General features: G+C 45.3%; 1 protein-coding gene across 2 annotated transcripts in view; it reads right to left on the reverse strand.

Annotated features, from left to right (window-relative positions):
* Positions 1–24,057, reverse strand: part of LOC136629139 (oocyte zinc finger protein XlCOF6-like) — a 913,937-nt gene that overhangs the window by 720,044 nt on the left and 169,836 nt on the right. The gene's annotated exons all lie outside the window — the stretch shown is intronic.

The raw sequence follows: 24,057 nt of genomic DNA on the forward strand, positions 1-24,057 counted from the left end.
TTTTGTGTGTGTAATAGTGTATTTTACTGTACTTTTTGCATGTGCAAGTCGTGCGCCATTCTGCGCATAATAAAACATGGATGTTTATCGTGTTCAAGATGTGTTCATTTTCTTTATAAGTGCAGAAAAATAGAGTATGCTGCAGATTTTTTAATGCGACCAAATTGCGCAAACCAAATAAGCGCTTGCAAATGAACTCATTAAAATCAGTGGGTTCTAGTTCCTGCTTTTTGAGCACACAAATTTTTTGTGTACATACATGTGCATAAATATGTCCATCTAATAGCGACCTTAGGAGGTATTACTACGTTCTTGAGATGTTCTGCACGTCAGTTCTTGCCCAAATCCGCACGTATTTTGTTGTGGATTTCGGTACATATTTTCACAGTGAATTTCATGCATTGTATTGCAGTAAGGGCTTGTTCATGCAAGCGATATTCTTATGCCTCATCTTAGGTGATTTTAACATCCCCATAAATGACCTCATCAACCTCGCTCTCCACCACGCCAAACAAGTCTACTTCGCTTCTCTCATCTCCTCACTATCTCACAACCCTAATTGGCTCTTTGATGCTTTTTACTCCCTTCTCAGCCTTAAACTGCAGCCCGCCCCCATGACAGATTTCAGTGCTGAAGAGCTGGCTGCTTACTTCAAAAAGTAAATCGACGACATCCATCAGGAAATAACTTCCCAACCTCAAACTAGCCCTGACCCTAGTCTTGTCAGTAACTGCTGCAGCTCACTATCTGTACTCAGACCAATGACAGAGGAAAAAGTCTCCAGATTGCTTTCCTCTGCTTGCCCCACCACCTGCGCTAGCGACACTCTCCCCAGTGGTTATCTCCCGTTTTAAAACTATTTTCAAGCTCTCTCTGACCTCTGGCATTTTCCCCTCCTATTTCAAACATGCCATCATATTCCCACTGCTAAGGAAACCGACTCTTGACTTGATTGACGCTGTCAACTACCGACTCATCTCCAACCTCCCCTTCATCTCCAAACTATTACAATGCCTGGTTTACTCCTGCCTTATAACCTATCTATCAGAAAACTCTCTTCTTGATCCCCTACAGTCCAGCTTCCGCCAGCTAGACTCGATAGAAACCACCCTTACAAAAGTGTCAAACAACCTTCTGACAGCCAAATTGAGAGGAGACTACTCCCTACTGATCCTTCTCGACCTCTCTGCAGTATTCGACACTGTTGACCACAAACTCCTCAGTATGCTTCACTCCATCAGCCTAAAGTGCACTGCTATCTCCTGGTTCTCCTCCTACCTATCTGACCGCTCATTCAGTGTCTCCTTTGCTGTCTCTACCTCCCCTCCTCTTTCCTTTGCTGTTTGGGTACTCTAGGGCTCAGTCCTTTACCCCCTCTTTTTCTCCATCTACACAGCCCATATAGGACAAATCATCAGGAGATTTGGCCTCCAATACCACCTGTATGCTGACGACACCCAGGTATACACCTCTTCCCGTGACATCTCTGTACCTTTCCTCCAAAACCTCACCGACTATCTCTCTGCTGTCTCTAACACTATGTCCTCTCTCTACCTAAAACTAAACCTCTCAAAAACTGACCTACTGCTGTTTCCGCCCTCCACTAACCGACCTAATCCCGACATCACCATCTCAGTATGTTGCACCACCATAACTCTCCGACAGCACGCCCGCTGCCTTAGGGTCATATTCGACTCCGATCTCTCCTTTACCTCATACATCTAATCTCTAGCTTGAACATGTCAGCTGCACATCAGGAACATCGCAAGAATCAACCCTTTTTCCTACAGCGGAAATGCTAAAAATGCTCACTGTTGCCCTTATCCACTCTCAACTTGATTATTGCAACTCGCTGCTGATCGGCCTCCCCAGCGCCAGACTCTACTCTCTCCAATCCAACCTGAATGCTCATCTTCCTGTCCAGACGCTACTCTGCCCTGTGCCAGTCATTGCACTGGCTGCCCATCAAATACAGAATACAATTCAAACTCTCCACCTTCATCCATAAATCTCTCCACAGCACCACGCCACCCTACATTGCTTCCCTTATTTCAACCCACCACCCAGTCCGCCCCCTCAACTCCGCTAATGAAATCAGACTGAGTGCCACTTTAATTCGAACTTCTCATTCCCGCCTCCAAGTTTTCTCCAGAGCTGCACCAGTCCGCTGGAATGCACTACCCCAAACTATCCACGCAATCCATGACTCAGAAAATGTCAGGCGAGCTATAAAAACGCACCACACGGCTTAATGTCTGACAATTGTTTGTGTATAGCATCCCTTACTCTCCACCTCGCCATGCTGTGCACATCTCCAGCCCCTTTACCTTCTGTATCACACTATTATCTGTAGTATGTAAGCTCGTTGGAGCAGAACCCTCACCCCTACTGTCTCCGTCAACTGATTAATACATGTAACCGTGATTTTTGTACTTTTGTCTTTCTGTATCCCAATGTTTTTGTACTATTTTTGTAAGTGCTGTGGAATATGTTGGCGCTATATAAATAACTAGCTGATATACCCGGCTTCACCCAAGTGAATTTGGTACTGGTGTTTATCTGGTGTTCACACGGAAAATCTTATGAAGTCGTGGTTACTTTAGAGATACCGAGGAACAAATATGTTCACCATTTTGCATGGTTCTTTGTGTTTCCCCGGGAAACACCAAGTGGAGGTAACCATGCAACGTTTCCTTTATATAAAATGACATCAGGAAGTGAGAGAATTAGATTCCGTATGTAAAATTTGGACGCTAATTCTTTTGCGCTTAGAATTGAATAATCGAGTTGGGACCCATTAACTTTTCCTATTTATGACATAATCAATGCTCGTGCCAAATTTCAAGTTTCTATGACATCGGGAAGTGAGAGAATTAGATTCCGTGCATAAAATTTGGACGCTAATTCTTTTGCGCTTAGAATTGAATAATCGAGTTGGGACCCATTAACTTTTCCTATTTATGACATAAATAATGCTCTTACCAAATTTCAAGTTTTTATGACATTGGAAAGTGAGAGAATTAGATCCTGTACGTAAAATTTGAATGCTAATTCTTTTGCGCTAGAATTCAATAATCAAGTTGGGACCTCTTTTCTCTTCATATTTTGGACATAATCTATGCTTGCGCCAAATTTTATGTTTCTACGACATCGGGAAGTTGGAGAATTAGTGGCGAGTCAGTCAGTCAGTGAGGGCTTTCGTCTTTATATATATATATAATAAGATTTTTATTATGCAAGTTATATGCGATGTGGACAACACTTGCAAATATGAAATCTATTCATTTGATTGGATTCATTCACACGCGATTCTTTCCCTCAGAGCATTGCTGCAAGGTAAAAGAGATCTTGGCATGTTCTATCTATGGGCGTTCCTGTGGAACACCTCACCGATTGTTTTCAATGGGACCCTAAAAGTCATTGCATAGGGCTCGCATACTGTGCGATGTGCATGCGAATGTGGTGCAAGGTCTCCCATTGAAATCAATGAGAGATGCTTGCGATACTTTCTTGTGCGTGAGGATCGCAATTTCACAGAAGTGATGCGATAATTTTAAAGTAAAGGACATCACTGTCAAACACATGTTGGCAAGTACGACATTATTGCACTCGCCCGTGTGACTGTAGCTTAATTGGAATCTGCGCTGACAATCCTGGGATGTTCTGCTGTAGACGGAGCGCTGCAGATCTCTTCTCCTGGGATGTTCTGCTGTAGACGGAGCGCTGCAGATCTCTTCTCCTGTGACAATCCTGGGATGTTCTGCTGTAGACGGGGCGCTGCAGATCTCTTCTCCTGTGACAATCCTGGGATGTTCTGCTGTAGACGGAGCACTGCAGATCTCTTCTCCTGTGACAATCCTGGGATGTTCTGCTGTAGACGGAGCGCTGCAGATCTCTTCTCCTGTGACAATCCTTGGATGTTCTGCTGTAGATGGGGCGCTGCAGATCTCTTCTCCTGTGACAATCATGGGATGTTCTGCTGTAGACGGAGCGCTGCAGATCTCTTCTCCTGTGACAATCCTGGGATGTTCTGCTGTAGACGGAGCGCTGCAGATCTCTTCTCCTGTGACAATCCTGGGATGTTCTGCTGTAGACGGAGCGCTGCAGATCTCTTCTCCTGTGACAATCCTGGGATGTTCTGCTGTAGACGGAGCGCTGCAGATCTCTTCTCCTGTGACAATCCTGGGATGTTCTGCTGTAGATGGGGCGCTGCAGATCTCTTCTCCTGTGACAATCCTGGGATGTTCTGCTGTAGACTGGGCGCTGCAGATCTCCTCTCCTGTGACAATCCTGGGATGTTCTGCTGTAGACGGAGCGCTGCAGATCTCTTCTCCTGTAACAATCCTGGGATGTTCTGCTGTAGACGGAGCGCTGCAGATCTCTTCTCCCGTGACAATCCTGGGATGTTCTGCTGTAGACGGGGCGCTGCAGATCTCTTCTCCTGTGACAATCCTGGGATGTTCTGCTGTAGACGGAGCGCTGCAGATCTCTTCTCCTGTGACAATCCTGGGATGTTCTGCTGTAGATGGGGCACTGCAGATCTCTTCTCCCGTGACAATCCTGGGATGTTCTGCTGTAGACGGGGCGCTGCAGATCTCTTCTCCTGTGACAATCCTGGGATGTTCTGCTGTAGACGGAGCGCTGCAGATCTCTTCTCCCGTGACAATCCTGGGATGTTCTGCTGTAGACGGAGCGCTGCAGATCTCTTCTCCTGTGACAATCCTGGGATGTTCTGCTGTAGATGGGGCGCTGCAGATCTCTTCTCCCGTGACAATCCTGGGATGTTCTGCTGTAGACGGGGCGCTGCAGATCTCTTCTCCTGTGACAATCCTGGGATGTTCTGCTGTAGACGGAGCGCTGCAGATCTCTTCTACCGTGACAATCCTGGGATGTTCTGCTGTAGACGGGGCGCTGCAGATCTCTTCTCCTGTGACAATCCTGGGATGTTCTGCTGTAGACGGAGCGCTGCAGATCTCTTCTCCTGTGACAATCCTGGGATGTTCTGCTGTAGACGGAGCGCTGCAGATCTCTTCTCCCGTGACAATCCTGGGATGTTCTGCTGTAGACGGGGCGCTGCAGATCTCTTCTCCTGTGAATGAGTGCAGTTTGATAAAACCCTATTTCCTTACATTGTACTTGGTGGTGGAACCCTGGCGCACATTCTGCAACAAATCCGCCATGTGTGAGCGCACCCCAAGAGTCATTCCACGTCATACAAGAGAAAAGGCGTGTGGATAAAATTAATGGTGAAACTTTGCTCCAAACTGATCGTTTTTGTTTTTTCTTGGCTTCACGACCATGTGAGGGATTGTTAAGGGTTCTGTGGTTTTTTAATGGCAACACTTTGGGCTATTTACAACTTATTACAGTCTGTGACATAAATAACAAGTAGTCTTCATTCTGCAGGTGAGTGCAATTACTGCAATACCATATGTTAGCATTCTATAAAAAAAAATAGGGTGAGGCAAAAGTCTGGATACACCCATTTAACAGGTGTAATAATGAGAAAACTGACCCCCAATTTTTGGATGTGAGGTCTATCATCGCCTTTCCGGCTAACAGCCAGCTTTCTTTACCTGAGTTTGGCAGGAACTGATCTTTTTATCTTACTTCCTGTCACACCCACAGTGTTCGCCACTGCTGTCTCTCTGCAGTACCAGAATGCCTGTCTCTAGCCCTCTGCAGGCTACTCTGTATACTGCACTCCCACATATCCCTCCCCCTTGATAAAGACCATAGGCCTATTCACAGCTTTTTGCCCATCTGGGGTCAAAACTCCAGGCTCAGGGATCTCCATGTATGCGGCTATCCCTGCACCTTTTGTTTATAATCTAGAACTGGCACTGGCTCTGTCCTAGCTGCCATCTCATCTTTCTCATGCTCCGCTACCTTAACAACCTTTTCCTCAGTCTGTGACTTAACTGGCCCTTTCTCCCTAACTGGCCTCTCTTTAAGTCCATGTGTGGATTCTGCCTCTACTTACTCAGCTACTGTCTGCAACTTCTTTCACACAACTTTCTTTACTTCCAACTTCTGAGGCCTCCTTTCCAGTCTCTGCTTCTGTGGCTTCCTCAGCCTCAGAAGCCTCACCTTCTGCTTTCTCTTTAGACTCTTGCACTTTAGAGGATTTCTATGCCTCCATCTGTTGCTCAATGTCTTTACTATCATTTACAGAGTTGATTTCTTCCTTCCAGACTTTGCCAGTCTTCACAAACTATTCATCTGTCATGCCCTAGTGAGTTTCTAAGCCTACTTTGGCACACTTCGCTGTTTTTATCTTATTTATAATATTGTCCAACAGGGTCTTCATTTCTGCTACCAGTTGTTGGAACATGCTTTTGAGCATTTCTTGTACCAGAGTTCTCTTTTCAGAATCCGTCTTGGTACTAAACCAACTTTTTATTTCATTTTTACGATTCTTCAACAAGACCTTGTTTTCCCCATGACATCATGACAGCATACGCTGGAGGTTGCTCACCTGCTGACCTGAAGGGACAGGAAGAGGCAGAGTATAAAAAGCACCTCCCCTCCACCAACACCAGTGTTTTTCCTGTCCCTTCAGGACAGCAACGGCAGAGCTCCAGCAACGCTGTCCCATGCCGGAGGAGGACTTACCGGTGAAGCGGCGGCGTGTTTCTTCGGGCAGCCCCGGCAAACCCAGTGGGAAGGACCCCATCTGGGAGCTTTCCGGGGACTGCGTGGGCCGAGGTCCAAGTACGGGCTGCCGGCACCACTGCGGCCGTCATTTCGGGCGGCGGCCGCCATCTCCGGGTCCAGGGCCGACAGGAGCGCTCCAGGGGGCGTGGTTTCGGCGGATACAGCGCGGTGACGTCTGACGCTCCGCAAAGGGGGCGTGGCCTAGCGCGGCCGGCGCCAAATTCAAAAATCTGCTGCCCCTGCATCAGCTGGTGGTGTTTCTCCACGCTAAGGAACGATCCTAAGTACAGGAAACGTTCCTGCAAGACGCAAGATGTTGGCCAGAGAGGACCCAGAGACCCTCCAAACTGTAAGTGGTCCGGTGGACCAACCTACACCTGCACTACATACACTTCCCGACTAACAGAGTTTCCCTTGTCTTACATGACAGGGATACTCAAAAACCGAGGGAGGCTAGACGAAGGAGTAAAAAATGTCCAGTATGTCTAACCAAACTCGACGACTCCTGCACAAAAACGTTATGCGCTACCTGCTCCGCAAAAGTTATGCAGGAGGAAAAAACTTCCCTTATGGCCGAAATTCGGTCAGTCGTCCGAGAAGAAGTGCAGTCCTCTCTCTCGGACCTCCAACCTGGGCCTTCCGGGGTTACACGCAGGTCGGTTCCGGCGGTGTCTGCGTCTGACTCCGACATAGCGGAAAATGTGGATTTTGACGGGGAAGTGACGCAGGAGGACAAGAAATATCTTTTCTCTACCTCAGACATGGATCAACTGCTAAAAGCGGTACGCAGGACCATGCAGGTGGAGGAAGATGTGCAGCAACCCCGCACAGTCCAGGAGGATATGTTCGCGGGGTTACTCCCGCAACAGAAATCTTCATTCCCCGTAAACGCCACACTCAAGCAGCTGATTCTAAATGAGTGGGAGAGCGTGGATCAGGCTCCGCTAATCCCTAGGGAATTTAAAGAACGCCTTTTATTTCCGGGAGATGAAGTGTCCTTTTTGGACGAGATACCTAAAGTCGATGCTGCAATTGCCATGGTATCCAGAAAGTCCGGATTGCCCTTTGAGGATATGTCCCACTTAAAGGACCCGTTGGACCATAAGGTGGACACAACCATGCGTAAAGCCTGGTCTACCTCCGGTCTCATCATGAAATCCAACATCGCGGCCACTTCCGTGGCTCGTTCCATGGCAATCTGGTTGGACCAATTCGCAGCCCTAGTCGACCAAAAAGCCCCTAGGGAGGAGTTCGCAAGTGGCATCCCTCTGCTGCGAATGGCAACAGGGTTCCTGGCGGATGCTTCAATGGAAACAGTCCGCCTCGGAGCCCGCATGGCAACACTATCGAACACCGCCAGAAGGGCAGTGTGGGTAAAAGAGTGGTCAGGGGACGCAGCGTCCAAAAATAGGCTATGTACCCTATCGTTCCGGGGCGGGCGTATATTCGGACCAGACCTGGATCGTCTGCTGGAGAAAGCAGCTGACAAGAGTCACGGACTGCCTGCCACCAGACCACCCAAGAGACCCTTCACTCCTCATCCCTCGTCTACGTACGCCGGGAAGGGGAAGACCAGAAGATGGTCTTATCCGAAGGGCGGAAGGGGTAAGACTTTAACTTTTGTCCCTCAGCCCATACTTTCGGGCCCGGTAGGGGGTAGACTGGCTCGCTGTTCCAATAGCTGGCGTAGTATTACAACTAACGAGTGGGTACTGCACCTAGTGGCGGAGGGGTACAGGATCGAGCTACTATCCCGCCCCCCGGACAGATTTATGATAACCCCAACCCAGTCTCCAGGCCTAGAACAGGCTCTGTTGGAGGGCGTACGGAACCTGCAGGGTCTCGGCGCAGTTATCCCGGTCCCTAAGAAGGAACAGGGAAAAGGTTTCTATTCCCCCCTCTTTCTGGTTCCCAAACCAGATGGCTCCCACCGCACCATTATCAATGTCAAACAACTGAATAAATTCATTGAATATAGGAAATTCAAAATGGAAACCGTTAGAACTGCAACTCCTCTAATTGCCAGGGATAACGTAATGGCTACAATAGACCTTAAGGATGCCTATTTTCATATCCCTATTTACGCCAACTCACAAAAGTTCCTGAGGTTTGCGCTGAGGGTGGAGGGGGAAATCCGCCACTTTCAGTTCGTCTGCCTACCATTTGGAATCTCCTCGGCTCCGCGAATTTTTTCCAAGGTCGTGATGGAAATGGTGGCCTTCTTACGAAATCAGGGTGTCATGATCATCCCCTACTTAGACGACTTCCTGTTGGTGGCAGATTCCCCGTCTACTCTGAGATCACACTTGGAGTCCACTTTGCAATTATTTAAGGAGCTTGGCTGGATTGTTAACGAGTCAAAATCCAACATGGAGCCAGAAACCAGGAAGAAATTCCTGGGTGTCATCCTGGATTCCAGTCTACAAAATTCGTCCCTTCCTCCCCTAAGAAAACATCTTATCATAGAGGAATGTTCCAACCTCTATAAAAAACATAGGGTAACGATAAGAGACGCAATGCGGATCCTGGGACTAATGACTTCGTGCATCGGCGTGGTCCCCTGGGCCCAGTTCCACAGTCGCGGACTCCAGTCACTAATTCTCCAGAATTGGGACAAGTTGCAGGCTTCGCTTGATCAGACAATCCCTATTCCTGCGGAAGCCAGAGCTTCACTCCGTTAGTGGGTGTCGTCGGACAACCTGTCTCAGGCATCCGATTGGAATTTGGACCCGGCTGTAATAATCACGACCGATGCCAGCGCCAAAGGGTGGGGGGCCCACTTTGAAGGCGGTTATGTACAGGGGGCCTGGGACGTTCACGAGAAAGCTAGCTCATCGAACTTTAGGGAGCTTAAAGCTGTATGGAAATCCCTGCGTAGCCTGCAAACACGGTTAGTGGCGAAACATGTGAGGATCTTCTCAGACAATATGACAACAGTATCACTCATTCGCCACCAGGGTACCACCAGGAATCCTCCACTACAACGACTGGCGGGGCGGATCCTTCAATGGGCGGAAGGCACAACAAAGTCCCTATCGGCCTTTCATATAAGAGGAGCCGAGAACTCAGCCGCGGACTTTTTAAGCAGAAGGAAAGTGGACCCAGGAGAGTGGGAACTCCATCCAGAGGTGTTCAGCCTTCTTGTGGAGAAGTGGGGGGTACCAGAAGTAGACCTCTTTGCGTCAAGCGCAAACACCAAATGCCGGCTTTTCTTTTCCAGAGGCGCAGAGAAACAGGCCTTGGGCACGGACGCTCTCTCTCACCCCTGGGATTGGGACCTAGCGTATGCCTTTCCCCCTCTACCACTAATCCCGCTCCTGCTAAGGAAATTACTGCAGTCAACCCTAACAGTAATTTTTGTAGCACCATATTGGCCCAAAAGACCGTGGTTCCCCCTCCTGAGATCCCTGTCAGTGGGAGAGCCCTTCCACCTTCCAACAAGACCGGACCTACTGTCGCAAGGCCCTCTCCTTTACCCGGAAGTTCACAAGTTCAGGCTTACGGCCTGAAGCTTGAGCGGGTAAAGTTCCTAGGGAAGGGTCTTTCCCCTAATGTTATTTCCACCATTAGCGAGAGCCTTAAACCCTCGACACACAAAATCTACTCCAAAGTCTGGAAAAAATTTTCGGAGTGGTTAGGCCAGGACATCCAGCAGCTGGATCAGCCAGACGTTCATAAAATCTTAGATTTTCTCCAGGCGGGCCTGGATAAAGGTTTGAGTCCGAATACACTCAAAGTCCAAATTGCGGCCTTGGGGGCATTCTTCGATCTCGCGCTGGCGGAGCACAGGTGGATTAGGAGATTTCTTAGAGGGGCGAGCAGATTGCATCCATTCACACGACCCACGGCACCACCCTGGGACCTAACCATAGTCCTTCAGGCCTTATGCGACCCCCCATTCGAACCGATTACGGATCTATCCATCGCCTGGCTGACATACAAGGTAGCCCTGTTTGTGGCAGTTACGTCGGCCAGACGCGTGGGGGAAATCCAGGCCCTCTCACGAAGGGCCCCATATATGACTATCCACCCGGACAAAATAGTTTTTTCTTTAGACCCATCCTTCCAGCCTAAAGTATTGTCAGATTTCCACAGAGGCCAGCCAATAGTTATTCCAGCCTTTTGCCAAAATTTCAAAAATGCAAAAGAACAAAAGCTCCATAATATAGATGTCAAAAGAGCGGTACTAGCGTACCTTGAGGCAACGGAAAGTTTCAGGAAGTCTGACAAACTTTTCGTTCAATTTCAGGTGCAGGCCAAAGGAAAGGCCGCTTCTAAAGATGCGATCGCCAGGTGGCTCAGGAGAGCCATCCAGGAGGCTTACAAGGCCAAGGGCATCCCCCCTCCAGAAGGATTGAAGGCCCACTCAACGAGAGCGGTGGCATCCTCTTGGGCGGAGAGAGCGCACGCGTCGATTGAGCAAATCTGTAACGCAGCCACATGGACTTCAGGCCATACTTTCATCAAACATTATAGGCTGGACTTTAAATATAGTCAGGACGCATCCTTCGGTAGGAAGGTGCTCCAAGCCGTAATCCCTCCCTAAAAAGCCCATGCCACTTATTTGGTATTCCTCCAGCGTATGCTGTCATGATGTCATGGGGAAAACGGGAATTTTTTCTTACCGATAATTCCCTTTCTGGAAGACATCATGACAGCATACGGGCTTTTTTCCCCCCCTTACCAACATGGTTACCCTAGTTTGTCCAACACATGAGGTAATGTGTATGCTTTAACTTTGTTTTCTGAGGTGTGTGATGTCAATAAAAACACACCTTCTGGTTAAATAGCTGGTCACTGTGGTCATTTGGAACGCACTGGTGTTGGTGGAGGGGAGGTGCTTTTTATACTCTACCTCTTCCTGTCCCTTCAGGTCAGCAGGTGAGCAACCTCCAGCGTATGCTGTCATGATGTCTTCCAGAAAGGGAATTATCGGTAAGAAAAAATTCCCGTTTTCTTTTAATTTCTGTCTGGACCGGGTCCTAGATAGACCTCTCTAGTTTCTGAACCTTCTTTTCAGCAACACAACTCTGTGATTCCCAGTGTTTCATCTTTCTGTATAACTTCTCAGCGAACTTTTGAAATGCCGCCTTTTCTTCTGACACCACTTTCAGGTGGATGTGAAGGTTAGCACCTTGTTCTCTTTCTTATGAGCCCTTTCTTCAGCACGTTCACGTTCAGTGGCATATCTCACAGACCTGATTTTCTCCTCAACAGGCTCCTGTTCACACATCTCGCGTTTCTCTTCCAGTTTGGAACCAATTTGACATTGGTGATCAAGCTCCACAGTAACTTCTAATTCCTACTAAAAACTCACTTTAAACTTCACAAGTTTGTCATAAATAGCAGTTTTTTTCTTCACACTGTTGCTTTGTAACTTCTAATTCACTTAAAAATGTATCTCTTTTGCTTTTCCATTCTCTTTAGGTGTGAACTAAGGCCAAGCCTCTAGTGCGTCTCTTCTTGCACCAGCTCCTGAGACTCTTCAATCTGGGCTGCCAATTCCATGTGCAGTCTTTTAATCTTCTCAGACAAATCTGCCTGTACTCTGCCACCTTCAGTGATTTATATTTGTAGCTCTTGAAGCTTTCCAACGTTTCAATCAGCATCATCTCTGGCTACATTTCTGAGGTATTGTATCCCCTTATGGGCTTTTAAAAGTTATCCCTCATATTTCTTTTTCTCACTTCTCAATTCCTTTAAGCTTTGTTCACACTGAATGGTTTTCAGTTTGAGCAACAACCTGTCATCGGCTTTAGCTAATCTTATGAAGCACTCATTCTTCCCAGCCCTGACTGACTCTCAGTGCATCCATCTGCTTAATTAGGAGTAGCTTTGTCTCCTGCTCCTGGGTGTGTCTATGAACCAACTATTTCAGCAGCTCCTCCATACCTGCGAGACTGTTTGCAACTTTTCACTTTCTTTTTCCTTCTGGACAACAGGATCCACATTAACTACCTCTATTATCTCATTAGAAGCAGTCTTCCTTTTCTTTTTCTTCTTCTTTGCACTTTTAATACTACCTATCATCCAAGCAGACTTTTGGTTGCTACTAGTGACTGTTTCAGTTTCACAGGAAACTCTAGTGGCAACTGTTCTCTATAGGATTCCGGCACTTGATAGTACAATATGCTGTATCATCACTATTACTCCTCTCTTTCACTAGAGGCCTATCTGAATTCACTCCCACAGGGCTGTTGGCTGAACTCCCTCTAGCAATCTGTTCAGACTCTGCCTTTATTTTCCTGCAGCTGAACTAAAGTGTCAAAACCCAATGAGTTAATCTCATTAACTCTATGTGTTCCACACAGCACCTTTTCATGGTTATTAACTACTCTAACCACACTTGAGCAATTCTCTACACATGCATTTTTAGACATCAATTCCCATGGTGCAGATTTCTCCTCATCATCACAAGCATTTCTACAAGACCTTCGTTCACATTGTTCAGATTTCCATGCACAGACCTGCATCAAAGACATTTTATCAGACTGTTCCAGTCCATATAGCATCATTTCCTTAGTCCTTGGATTGCTCTTCCCTGACTTGATGTGTAGCACTGCAGCTGCTCCTCTGGACCCACAGATGACAGTCATAGTAACATAATATGTTGGACATTGTCTTTTTTCATCCTATCTAGTTCAGCCTGTGTCCACTCCTCCTTATTGATTCAGAGGACGGGAAAAAAAGCCCAATGAGGCAGAAGCCACTTTAGCCCTTTTGGGGGCGAAAAAAATCCTTCCTGGCTCCATAATGGCAGTCAGAATAATCCCTGGATCAATGTTTAAAAGTTCCTACCTGACTCCAAGACCCGATCAACAACCCCGCTGGTTATTTAATGCCTATATCCAGTAATATAGTACTCTAAAAAGACATCTAGTCCGCCCTTAAACTCCTCTATGGATTTTGCCATCACCACGTCCTCAGGCAGAGAGTTCCACAGTCTCACTGCTCTTATAGTAAAGAACCCCCTTCTGTGTTGGTGATGAAACCTTTTCTCTAGACGTAGATGATACTCTCTTGTTATTGTCATAGTCCTGGGTTTAAACAGATCATCGGAGAGATCCTTGTATTGTCCCCAAATGTATTTGGAGAAACAGGACAAAAACTTAAATTGAGGATGAGATCTGATCGCCACACAATTAAAGAGAAAAAGACATTTACCTGTGGCGGAGCACTCTTCTAGTCGTGGACACAACATAGAACACAAGAACATTATTATACTCAAAGGCAATTTTAAAATCACAAAGCCACATAAAAATGTGGGAATATAGGTTTATAACAACTTTTAACATTCTTAATAGAGGCCTAAATTCTTCAAGAGGATTCATTTGTGAATGGGAAGTATAAGACATCTATAGCGCAGATAACACTGCTTGTCTGGGCCTCCTCAACACTAATTCAGGGACCATAAAACCTTCACATCTTTATCAGTGGACTATTAAAGTGTGTTTTTATTTCTCTACCAATTTGGTTGTAGTATCCTTTTAGTGCAAACTAATCACATCCCTGTCTAAGCCTCGTCATAAGTATGTGTTTATATATATGCATGGCTCTTTGGACCTATTTCATAATGCCTGAAGAAGAATACTGAGAGGTTCGAAGCTCACAATCACATCATCTTTTTTTGTTAGCCATTAAAAGGTATTATATCTACAAGATTACTTGGTTTCTCTTGCTGGAAAAAAATAACATTTCCTAATGTATTTATCCATAGTTATCTGGTCGCTCCTTAACCGTCTTTTTTCCAGGGTGAATAATCCCAATTTTGACGTATTCCAGTCCTCACATTTCATTTATTGAGTTGTCCTTCTGTGAACCCCCTCAAGCACTGCAACATCTTTCCTGAGCACCGGTGTCCAGAACTGTACGCAGTATTCCATGTGGGGCCTGACAAGTGCCTTATATAATGGAAGGATAATGTTCTCGTCCCTCGCCCCTATACCTCTTTTCTTTTAACCCCTTAAGGACACGGCCTATTATGGGCTTAAGGTCGCAGCGAATTTTGGCAGATTTTCATCTCTATTTTTCAAAAGCCATAACTTTTTTACTTTTCTGTCGACGCAGCCGTATAAGGGCTTGTTTTTTGCGTGGCGATCTGTAGTTTTTATCGGTGCCATTTTTGGGTAGATAGACAATATTGCAAAACTTTTATTTTTTTTTATGATAACGGAGAGAAAACGCATCAATTCTGCTAAAGATTTTTTTTTTTCACAGCGTTAATCATGCAGCATAAATGAGACGATGCATTTTTCTTTGGGCTGGTACGGTTACAACGATACCAAAATTCTTATATTTTTTTTAGGTTTTTCCACTTTTCTGCAATAAAAACCCTTTTTTTGGAATTTTTTTTTTCTAAAACACTGCATTCAAAGTCCTGTAACTTTTTAAAATTTTTCTATGTATGGAGCTCTGTAAGGGCTTATTTTTTGCGAGACAAGCTGTAGTTTTTACTGGTACCATTTTGGGGAGCATACGGCTTTTTTGATCACTTTTATTGCATATTTTGGGAGGCAAAATGCTAAAAATTAGCATTTTGCCTCTGTTTTTTAGCGGTTTTTTTTACGCTTTTTGCCATGCAGAATAAAAGGCATGTTCAACTTATTGCACACGTCGTTACGGACACATCAATACCAAATATGTGGGATTTAATTTTTTTTTACCTTTTTTTATGCTAATCTGAGGAAAAGCACCTAAAAAGGATTTTTTTTTACATTTTTCTTTTTTGTACATTTTTATTATCTTTTTTTCTTTAAAATTTGTGTCCCTCTGAGGGGCTTGCACTGTAGCACTGATGATCGCTGTGATAAGGCATTGCAGGACTTATGTCCTTCAATACCTTATCACTTATACAGAGAGCCCTGGTACTGGCAATACAGGACGCCAGTGTCTGGCGTCCTGTTGCCATGGCAACCAGACGGGCTCTCTGCGATTATATCGCGAGAGCCCGGCAGCTTCACAGAGGGAACGCGCTCCGTCTGTGAACCCTTCCCCTGCTGCGATCTACATACATCGCGGCAGGGAAGGGGTTAACAGCGGGGGCCAGCTATCACTTACAGCCTCCCTCTGCTGAATAGAGTGAGATCTGTCATGATCTCGCGCTATCCCTGTGACGTAAGGATACGTCATTTTGTGGGAAGTACCATCCTTCCCATGACATACCCTTATGTCATTGGGAGGGAAGGGGTTGATGCACCCCAAGACTTTATTTACTTTTACAGCAGCTGACTGGCATTGATTGCTCTAGTTAAGTCTACAGTCAATTCGTACCCCCAGGTCTTTTTCCATATAACTAGAGATGAGCGAGCGTACTCGTTAAGGACAGATACTTGAGCGAGTATCGTCCTTTTCGAGTACCTGCCTGCTCGCCTGCAAAGATTCGGTGTCGGCGGGGGTGAGCAGTGGGTTGTGGGAGTGAGCAGGGGGGAGCTGGGGGGGGGGAGAGAGATCCCCCCCCTGCTCTCCCCCGCCGGCACCTGAATCTTTGCGGGCGAGCAGGCAGGTACTCGACAAGGATGATACCCACTCGAGTATCTGTCCTTAATGAGTGCGCTTGCTCATCTCTACATATAACTTTTCCCTAGTAGTACCCCAGTTAGTGTATATTAGTGACATCCATTTCTCCTGCCCATGTGCATAATCTTACTTTTATCAATATTGAGCTTCATTTGCCATTTTTCTACCCAAGCCTCCAGCTTACCCAGGTTCATTTGCAGCTGTATATTGAACTCCCTTGTATTATCTTGTATAATTTTGTATCAAATAACGATATTTTACTGTGCAGTCCTATCACAGTGGTGGTGAATCTGCGGCATGCAGAGCCCTTTTTGCTGGCATGTGTCACCATCAGCTGCTCACTTCCACGAGGAGAGAAAATATATGGGTGGGTAAATATATGGGTATCAGGGGGGCACGGGGGCTACTGTGGAATGTCACTATTACTACTGGGGCCACTGTGGAATGTCACTATTACTACTGGGACCGCTCTGGGTCTATCGGTCAACACTCAAGACCCTGAGCTTATCTCTCCAAGTGCAGCAGGTGCGCAGCTACAAATGACAGGTACCCCTCAAGCATGGAAAGCACAGAATTGAGCTCCCATAAAGGTGACAGCTAACAACCGAACGTCACACAGCATGCACATATGGAGGCGCTAGAGTTTTTACCGCCACCGTGCCCATTGGCAGATTGTCTTGTGGGGATAGCATGGTCGTGCTGCAAACTATCGCTCACCTGAAGGATCGTCTCTGGAGCCAGGAGTTGAGACCACCAAAGGTGGCGTGGCATTGCTGTGCCTTCCATCACAGATTTGATCACCTTCGCAGAAGCCTGCAAAAGAACTTAAAAGGATGCCGCTGATGCGATCGTCAGCTGCTCCTTCACATAGTCAAGGAAGAAAGATGAAGGTGGAAGAAAAAAAAAGGTCCGAAGGGGTGAAGTTGGAATCTTTCTCCCAGAGAGGGGAACCGTAGCAGCACACACCCCACAGCCACCAGTGTTACATAGAAGGAAGACACAGAACAAAGATATAAATAGCCTAATTTATCATACAGCCCCCTACATTGTGACACCAGCCCCATTGATTCACCATCATATGAAAAAGGAGATATACGACAACGTTTGCGGGAAAAAGGGTGGGTCTCCCCAAGTCCACCTAGCAGAGTAAACAATCTACCACAACCCACTAAGGTTGGTAGACGAGCAATATTTGACCTCAGACTTCCATCATATCAGTCCTGCATCACTCAGGGCTATGGAGACCAAGAAACGGATCACATATGGAACAAACGCTCTGATCTGGACTTATCAATTCTCCCATGCATTCTCATTTTCTGGAAGAACCCATCGGCACATACAGAAGAGCCCATGCACACAATACCTAATAAAAAAGTTCAGGAGGCTCTGATCCAGCAAGTGGAATCCAAGTAAGAGAAAGCCATAGCAACTCTCAAATCGGAGCTAAGCTCTATTACACAAAGAGTGTCAACTACTGAACTAGCTTGGTCGTTAATTGAATCCTGAGTAACAAAGCTAGAGGAAACTCTGGCCCACAATATGCCTTCAACAAAGTACTCCTGCTCCAAGTGGATGACCAAGAGAATAGAAACTGCAGGAACAACATCAAGTTGCAAGGTGTTCCAAAGTTGGTTCCTCCTCAAGACCTGCACAAAACAGGAACAGCTATCTTTAATAAAATCATGGCATGGGCTGAATCCAGAGATTCAGATAGACAGTCCACAGAGCGGTGGGCTCTAACGACCTGACTCAATAACCCCAAGAGACACTCTGCAGAATACCCCTCTTAAAACAACTCTGGGAAATGGGTGCCTCACAGATGGGCTTTGAACCTCCTTTAACGTGCATTCTCTGGATCAAGCAGGAGTCTTAGCCCAGTTCTTGGATGTGGAGCACTTGTCAATCCCTGACTGGTTTGAACTTCGGATGCCTCCTATGCAGCATCATCCCCTACTACAGCAAAGCAGATGATCAGCAGATACTAGACCCCAAAGTATGACCAGGGTCAATAGACATAGCCTTGTGCTTTTCTTTCCCCTTTTCCATAAGAATAGACATACTTTTCTTCTGTTCACATAGATGCTCTCCTGTTCAGCGACTGAAAGAACTGGCCTAATGCTGATTACATTTTCACGCCTCAGGACAGAGAAGAGATATAAATTATATGCCCAATCTGGACATCACCTGCTCTCTCCTTTTCTGTTCTGAGTGTTAGATAACTAATATAGAGGTTGGACGTCAACTATATTTAATTATCTCTAACCTGCAATGGTTTGTTAATTACACACACAATGCTGTTGAAGACCTAGCTGAGAAGGGAGGAGTATGTAAAATGATTGGTGACTTCTGTTGTACTTTTATCCCTAACAATACAGCTTCAGATGGTTCCATCACTAAGGCTCTGAAGGGCGTAACCAGTCTTTCTGAAGAACTGGCAACCAACGCTGGCATAAAAGACCCTTTCGGAGATTGTGGACTTCCACATTTGGAAATTAGAGCATATGGCTTTCGTCTGTTGCTATTACTTTTATGACTATTCTCATATTCGGTGGATGCTGTGTCCTGCCACTGCTCAGCTAAGTAGTGACAGGCATTGTAGAAAAGAGCATTTCTCTTATGCTTCACGATATAGAAGGAGATCTGGAATCCATCATGACGTCCCCTGAATGAATAGGGAGCAACCAAGACGTCCGGGGAATCCGGTGAAATCATGTAGGATGATCCGGCGGGTAGCACTAGGCTTCTCTAAAGTACTCTGAGGTTACACAGGGTTGCTTCCTGTTCAGTAGAAACGAAAAGGAAGAACTGTTGTAGATATGACAAAGATACTATTTCATTACTTCACAGGAGACAATCACAGTGTTCCCTGCCGCTTGGCTCCACTCATCCGGTCCTGTCAGTCTACAACCCGCTGCTGTGGGTCACATTCTTCACTTGCGCTGTTCTCTGATTATCACCTCCTGTTATCCCCCCCCCCCCCCCCGCCCCCCCTTGTCGCTCCCACTTTCCCCTCCGCAGTGCTCCTGCAGTCACTCCTAAATGGCACTGCCCTAGCAGCTCCACTGTCATTCTGTTTGAAAAGTGAAAAGTGCCGACGGGTCGCCCGGCATCTCGCCATACAGGAAATAATGGATGTGGGCAGGGTAGTGAAGCAGCTGGGGTGACGGGACTACAGAGACACAAACAGCCTATTGGAAGCTAGGGGCTCGACAGGGGGCATTAACTCCTGCAAACCCAGCTCAGCCCCTAGCTTCTGGTGGCATCAAGATACACTAGTACCGACTTCACGTATACTTAATTATCTCTAACCTGATAACTTTTTGGATGTCTAAACGAAATGCCATAAGGCACCCTGTCCACAGTTTACATCTGATGCCCCTCGCGGGGTGTAGGATTAGTCACCTACTTCTGCCCACTGGAATTCTCTTTGCCTCTCATATAGGGAGCCTTCTCCTCCATTTACTCTGGGAGGCTGGTGGTTGACCTAGGAAAGGTCTCTGGTTTCAGCTTTTCCATTTCCCCAAATAGTTTGGTGTCTCGCAGGCCACTACCCATCGTTGTGTGGCCACCTAGGATTCACCTTTGTGAGTTTTCTCACCTGCGCTACCCCCTCTTGTCTGTTGTTGGACTAGCCAGGAGCACTCAGGAGCCGACTTCAAACCTAGGGGTTAGTGCTCTTAACCCTGGTCCTATGCATTCTCCCCTCAAATACCGTATATATTATACTCAGTAAAAGTATATCATATGTGATGCAAGCAAAGATAAGAAATAAAAGTGACAAAGCGCACCCCAAAGTGAAAAAAGTGGACAGTTTAAGGCATTCAAAATCACACCAAGCAATGCAAAAGTGTATGAGGACACTTATAAATATATGAATACTTTGGAGACAAAACACAGTTAAAATCATTTAAAAGATGAAATATATATTATATATATATATATATGCGCAAGGTGACTTCAACACTAGAGATGAGCGAGTATACTCGCTAAGGCTAACTACTCGATCGAGTAGTGCCTTAGCCGAGTATCCTCCCGCTCGTCTGTAAAGATTTGGCTGCCGACGCGGGTAACAGGTGAGTTGCGGCAGTGAGTTGCGGACTCCTTTTGCGCCAAAAAGTCGCTGTTATGCGACGAAACGCGTCGGACATATTCTCAATAAAAGCATCCATATGTTTTGAAGTTTAAAGAGCCTTGTATTTACTGGGCTAAAGAGATCTGCTTTGGAGCGCTGGATCTTTTTTTGGCTTTTTTCTTTATATTCGTTTATACGGAGTCGCATCCCTATCCTAGGGGTGCGACAGAACCTTGCTGGCTCTTTGCACCGTTTTCCTTGTTTTCCGGACTGGAAAGAGGAGTCTTAGAAAATTTGGATTGAAGTCTTCCAGGAATTGGAATTCGATATATACAACGTTTACCGGGACGTGGAGGTGTAAGGTGGGGGGTCCCTCACGAGACCCACCCGCCTACGCCAGGTAAGTCCCATTTATTTATTGCAGTGGCATTTCATTACAGTGGGTTGAGCGCCGTCTCATATTATTTTCCATCCTTTTGCGCCAAGGTTTTCTTCCATTTACTTCCCCTTGATCCAATAAAAACTTGATCAATAACATGAATGTGAAAATCAATACTTCTACTATTGTGATAGAGTTTAAAGTAACATAACATAGTATGTCAGGCTGAATGAAGACAATATCCATCTAGTTCAGCCTGTTTCACCCCCCCCCCCCCTCCTTGTTGGTCCAGAGGAAGACAAAACAAAAAACCCAAGCAGCCATTTAGCTCATTTGAAGGAAAAAATTCCTTCCTGACTCCATAATGGCAGTCAGAGGAATCCCTGGATCAACATTTGAGATAAACAACCCCGCTGGTCACCTAATGTCTATATTCTGTAATATCATAGCCCTCTAGATAGACATCTAGTACCCTCTTAAATTCCTTTATTGATTTTGCCATCACCTCCTCCTCAGGCAGAGAGTTCCACAGTCTCACCGCTTTTACAGTAAAGAACCCCCTTCTGTGTTGGCGATGAAACCTGCTTTTTTCTAGATATAACGGATGGCCTCTTGTTACTGTCACAGTCCTGGGTATAAACAGATCATGGGAGAGAACCTTGTATTGTCCCCTCATGTATTTATACATAGTTATTTGATCGACTCTTAACCATCTTTTTTCCAGGGTAAATAATCCCAAATTTGATCGCCTCTCTGGGTATTCTATTCCTCTCATTTCGTTTATTAATTTAGTCGCCCCTCTTTGGACCCCCGCAAGCGCTTTCAATATCTTTCCTGAGCACCGGTGCCCAGAGCTGTACACAGTATTCCATGAACTGTAGACAGTATTCTAACTGTTTGGAAATGGTCTTTAATTTGTCCAGCTCTTCCTACCTTCTTTCACCTTCAATTGCAAGGGCCAGTTGGCGAATCCTTAGTTTCAATTGTCTGGTAGTCATTTCCCCAGGCTTTATGGTTTATGAGAAAAGAACTATCTTCTGTATTGTGGATTTTCACACAATTTTCATGCTTAGAATTGAGTATTGAAGTTTCAACCCCTATAGCTTTTTCTAGTTAGGAACTTAGGACCTAAAAAATGGTCATTCCAAATGTCAAGCTTGTGCAGTACAGATATGTGTTATTAGTTACATTACTTTCGCACTTAGAATTGAATAATCAAGTTGCGACTCATTTACTTTTCCTATTTAGGACCTAAACAGTGGTTGTGCCAAATTTCACGTTTGTGCGATACAGATCTATATTATTAATTATAATACATAGGGGGTCACTTACTTTTGCACTTAGAATTGAATAATTCATTTCCCAAGCCTTTACTTTTACTATGTAGGACCTAAAGAATGCTCGTGCCAAATTACACGTTTTGTACTAAACCAGGAAGTTAGAGAATTAGATTTGGTACATTACATAGGGGTACTCTTGCTTTTGCACATAGCATTGAATAATCGAGTTTTGACCCCTATACTTTTCCTATTTAGGATCTGAAGAATGGACATGCCAAATTTCATGTTTGGTCTTTTTTTACATATATAGTACACATTGTCTATTTCTTTGAGCTTGACAAAGATCCCTTTCAATGTCCCTAAGGATGAAGAAACATGCTTCCTGCGGAAATTATGACCTTGCAAACTGAGAGAGTGATAGCTCCATGTTGCTGGCTCCCGGAGATACTTGGCAACCTGAAGCTGTCATCCAGGACCACAGGACCCCCACCCTGGTTACATGATTGCCGGCATTTACCGAATGCTGTGGATCATATAAAAGTCAATAAAAAGTTAAAAAAAGTTAAGAGTTCAGCTGCCCTAATGGATCGGATCCATCAGAGCAACTGAAAGTACTCACCTGCCCTCTCTGTGATATCCCGTGCTGTGCTCACCTACCCGACGCATGCATAGAAAGGCTGGGAGCAGAGAGATGTCACCGGGGACACCTCTCTGCGGTTCCCGGTCACATGATCATTGCTATCCAATGGATAACAGTGATCATGTAAAGTAAAAAACTACGTAGCATTTGTGCAATGGTTATGGAGGATACTATTGTACCATTTTATGCTGCCAGAGACACTTTCTTCTAATTTGGATCATCAAAGGTCCTGTCAGCACATGGCATGCTTTAGGACCTGCAATGACGTCACCACCATGTGATCAGATGTAGAGCATAAGAAGCACACACATACACTAAGTAGTCGTTAGTACTTTGATAAATTCAAAAGCCCTCTCTTACTGAATCACTGACTGACTGACTCACCAGTAATTCTCTATAAACGTGACATTTGGCATGACCATTCATTAGGTCCTAAATAGGAAAAGTAAATGGGTTGCAATTGGATTATTCAATGCTAAGTGCACCCCTATGTAATGTACCAAATCTATTTCTCTAACTTCACGCTGTCGTACAAACAGGAAATTTGGTACAACTAGTCTTTAGGTCCTAAATAGGTAAAGTAAAAGGATCACAACTTGATTTTTTTTGACCCCTTAGTGACCAGCCCATTGCCTTTTTATGACCCTGCAAGCTGAGGGTGTGACAGCTCCATGCTGCCGATTCCCGGAGGTAGCTCTACAAGTGGGCAATCGGGTCTAAATTACCTTCAAGCAAAATGTCTGTTCTGAAAACCACTGGCTGCTCCTCTTGGTTTGGGCCCTGTTTTGCATACGGACACAAGATTAGGGCCACAATGAGTATATTTCTGAACACAGGACAAACCAGGGTATCCATTTTGGGTGCAAATACTTATTTTCACGTGCACTATAGAAACAAAATCCTGTCTTTTAAATGGCATATTTACAAAAATATTAAATTTTATTTTTTCTCTAAATTGCATTAATTCCTGAAAAAAAAACAGTGGGGTAAAAATACCCATGACACCCCTAATTGAATACATTACAGGGTGTAATTTTTAAAATGGGCTCAATTGTGGGGTTATCTATCATTCTGACACCTCCGAGCGTTTGCAATCTTGGCTTGGTGTAGGAAAAGAAAATGTTCCTCAAATGTTAAAAATCAATGTTAAATGTGTACATCTCTTAAATGGTTAAAAAAACCTTAAATTTTCCAATGTGCATCCAGAATAAAGTAAACAGATGGAAGTATATATCTTGTCAAAAATTTGTACAGTATGTTTGCACATATTTAAGATATTGCAGTTAAAAATGTAAAAAAAATGTCAATTTTTTCAAAGTTTTCCAAATTTTGGCGCTTTTAATAAATATACACAAATTCTATTGGACTATTTTTACCAACTAAAGGAAGGTACAGTATGTGGCGAAAATATCACTGGGATATGCAAAACCTTTACGGAGTTATTCTATGCCAAAGGGACATGTCCAAAATTTGGCCTGGTCTTTGAGGCGCACATCGGCTTGGTCACTAAGGG

This window comes from Eleutherodactylus coqui, chromosome 5 (assembly GCF_035609145.1).
Source record: "Eleutherodactylus coqui strain aEleCoq1 chromosome 5, aEleCoq1.hap1, whole genome shotgun sequence".
NCBI lineage: Eukaryota > Metazoa > Chordata > Amphibia > Anura > Eleutherodactylidae > Eleutherodactylus > Eleutherodactylus coqui.